Here is a 3,267-nt window from a genome sequence, read left to right as displayed (position 1 = left end):
CACCATGTTGGCCAGGATGGTCTTGATCTCCTGACCTTGTGATCCTCCTGCCTCAGCAGTAATCCTGGAGTGCTGGGATTACAGGCATGAGCCACTGCGCCTGGCTGGGAGACAGTAATTTTTAAAGAAAAGAGGTTTGATTGGCTCACAGTTATGCAGGCTATACAGGAATTATGATGCTAGCATCTGTTCAGCTTCTGGGGTTGGGACTCAGGAAACTAACATTTATGGTGAAAGGCAAAGCAGGAGCAGGCACTTCACACGGTCAGAGTAGCAACAAGAGACTGGGGAAAGGTGCTACACACTTTTAAACAAACAGATCTCACAAGAACTCACTCACTATTGTCCGAGGACAGTACCAAGAGGATGGTACTAAACCATTCATGAGAAACCTCCCTGTGACCCAATCACCTCCCAGAAGGCCCCATTCCAACACTGGGGATTACAACTGGACATGAGATTTGGGTGAGGACCCAGATCCAAACTATAGCATTTGGTCATTGTCTTTACATATTTGAGCAGAGCTGGATCAAGAAGTTTTCCTGAAAAAGCCCCCAATCCCAAAGTGCACCTCCTGTATCACCTCTCCCATCAGCCATGGTGGCTGAAAAAACCCACTAAGTCAGAGCCTTTTTGGTTAAGGTAGGCCAGTAAAACAATTTCACATCCTCTGTTGGCTTTAGAGCTCTAAATCAACTTTACATCTTCTGTTGGTTTTAGAGATCAGCCTCATTTACTTTATCAGATGCACCTACATAGCCATGGACTCGTGAAATGGGAGGAGTGAGCATTTAAAAAAGATCTTTTCTGGGCTCTGAAATTTCAAAATTGCCTGAGAAAAAAAGTCCCAAAAACGGAAGGCCTCAGGTGATGGAGAAATAAGCTATAACATGAGGAAGAGGATCCCCCCAAAAATGACAAAATTGAGGTCACCAGAGGCCAAACATACTTTTCTCACAGTGAACCTGGATAATACAGTTTTAGTTTACATTTAGTGGAAATGGCTGTGTCCCCATTTGCTGATTCAGAATCAATTGAAGATGTCCATGTTCTAGTGCCTGAAGATGGAATGCAGAGGGTGATTTGGAAATGTTCACGCTTGGCAGAGCAGAGCTCTTCAATAACTGTCCTCTTGGACATTCTTTATTGTAGTTGAATTAGATCAGCCTGTGTCCTGTTCTAGTTTAAAACAAAATCCAATTATGAGCCATTATTTGTTTAAATTACTGTAAGCAAACACAATGGTTTATTTATTTTTAATTCAGAAGTTGATTGTGAAACTTGAGTTTTACTCAGAGTGATGTTGAAACCTCTGTTTTCTGCTCTGGCTCTCGGCCTGCTGACCAAATGGTCATTTGTCCGGAGTGACAGTGACCCAGCTCCCTCCACACCAGATCTCCCCCCTGCTCCCATCGGAGTGTTTGAGGTTTCCATCACTCAGCCTGGAGTGGTATTAGCTTAAACTGCACTGGAAAAGTCAAACACACCTCATCTCATTATACTGCAAGTCAGCACATCGATTTACCTAGCAATCAGCCAACTGGAGGGGCAATTTCAGAGGGAACAGGACTCAGAGTAGGCTTTTAATTTGGAGCTTGGGTACCATTAGTGGTTAGAGAGGGTTCAGAGGATAGTAAAGGAGATGTTCAATGACTTACATTATTATCACCACTTACTAATCCGCAAGACTGGCCCAGGGTGTAAATATCAAAAGGAGAAAAAAAAAAAATCTACCTGGAGCAAGTCCTCTGCCCCAATCTTATCATCATTTATATATGATTAAGCTACAGGGAGGGCGGTGGTGTCATATTCTTTCTTTCAGTTTGAGCCCCCATGAAAATGAAGAGCAAACTGTAAATTATTTTTATCTGCAAGGGGTCATCTGGCCGTAACCCGTACATAAGCCAGGTATGAGGATTTGGCGTGAACACGTGGTTTTCCTGAGAGGTGCATTTATTTTCGGGGGTGAAGGGTGTTAAGGTAAATCCATAAGGTTTTCCTGTGCGAAGAGAAAGTCTCCACCTTTCTGCTCCACGAACCAGTCTCCTGGGCACCAGAGGCGAGGCTCGCGGCGCAGCCCGAGCGCTGGGCCCGGGCTCGAGGTCTGGACCGGGGTTCGACCCGCAGCAAAGCCCGAGGCCGGACCCACCACGGCCTTCTGGATCTCAGGCGCCTGCGCGATAAGCCTGGGGAGATGTCAGCTCTGGCAAGCAATGGGCACCGGCGAGTCCCGACGCTCTGGCCGCGCAGGGCACGGGATCCCTCTCCGACCCCAGGTTCTGGTCGCCTGGCAGAAGTGCTCAGGAGTGAGGCCTCATTGGTCCGCACTGAGCTTTTCGTTGCCAGCTTGTTGCGCAAGGTCTGAATGCACCATGGAAACAACTTAGGGTGGGTATGGGAAAGAAAGAAACATATTTCGGAAGCACTCATCATTATAAATTCTCAAAAATAAAAATCAATACAATAATTTAGCGCTAGACAGACCAAATGAATACAGACACCAGAAAAGAAGATTTCGGCTGGGGGATGTAGCTCAGTGGTAGAGCGCGCGCTTCGCATGTGTGAGGTCCCGGGTTCAATCCCCGGCATCTCCAAATCAGCCAAGTTCTGTTTTTTTTTCTTTTCTCCTTTCTTTGTTATTTTGTAACATTTACGCTACTACCTGTACATACATTTTGTTCACATCTAGGCCGCCTGAAAATAACAGAAAAGGAAAGCTAAAAAAAAAAAAGATCAGTGAAGCTCAGTCAAACAACCTTTTTGATTGCTTGAAGTAAAAGTGAAATAGGGAATTCGCTTTGGTTAACATTTCCTTATTTGTATGAGGCCAGTATTCAAAGGCTGTTATTGAACTTTGGCGCTCCTGTGACAACCACATTTAAAAAAGAGAAAATTCGAAGGTTGCATTGGCCGGGAATCGAACCCGGGCCTCCCGCGTGGCAGGCGAGAATTCTACCACTGAACCACCAATGCTCACGAAACTTTTGCTTCTCTATTGCTTACTAAAAGACATTTACACCCTGGTAATAATTGTATTCCAGTAATAATTATGTATGTGTGTATTCAAAATTAGAGAAAACAAACTTTTACTCACATAATTATAAAATATTGGGAAAAATTAACATTTACAAAAAAATTTATTATAACTTCTCTAGAACTTTATGAGATTCTTTCTTCCTAAACTCTCTTTGGTGAAGAAGCAAATGAAGATTTTGTTATTTCTGCACAGGATTACACAAACACCTAGCCTATCTTCAGACACGTAGA

General features: G+C 44.1%; 2 non-coding genes across 2 annotated transcripts; one reads left to right on the top strand and one right to left on the bottom strand.

The window, feature by feature from the left end:
- The first annotated feature begins 2,522 nt into the window (after window positions 1–2,522).
- Window positions 2,523–2,594, top strand: TRNAA-CGC (transfer RNA alanine (anticodon CGC)). Its single transcript has one exon. It is a non-coding gene; the product is annotated as a tRNA-Ala (tRNA).
- A 308-nt stretch (window positions 2,595–2,902) lies between these two features.
- TRNAG-GCC (transfer RNA glycine (anticodon GCC)) lies at window positions 2,903–2,973 on the bottom strand. Its single transcript has one exon. It is a non-coding gene; the product is annotated as a tRNA-Gly (tRNA).
- Window positions 2,974–3,267: the final 294 nt, after the last annotated feature.

This window comes from Aotus nancymaae, unplaced genomic scaffold (genome assembly GCF_030222135.1).
Source record: "Aotus nancymaae isolate 86718 unplaced genomic scaffold, 86718_ANA_hifiasm-v0.15.2.pri h1tg000029l, whole genome shotgun sequence".
Lineage (NCBI taxonomy): Eukaryota > Metazoa > Chordata > Mammalia > Primates > Aotidae > Aotus > Aotus nancymaae.
Note: the sequence above shows the minus strand (reverse complement) of the source record. Positions and strands in the feature narration are given on the sequence as shown.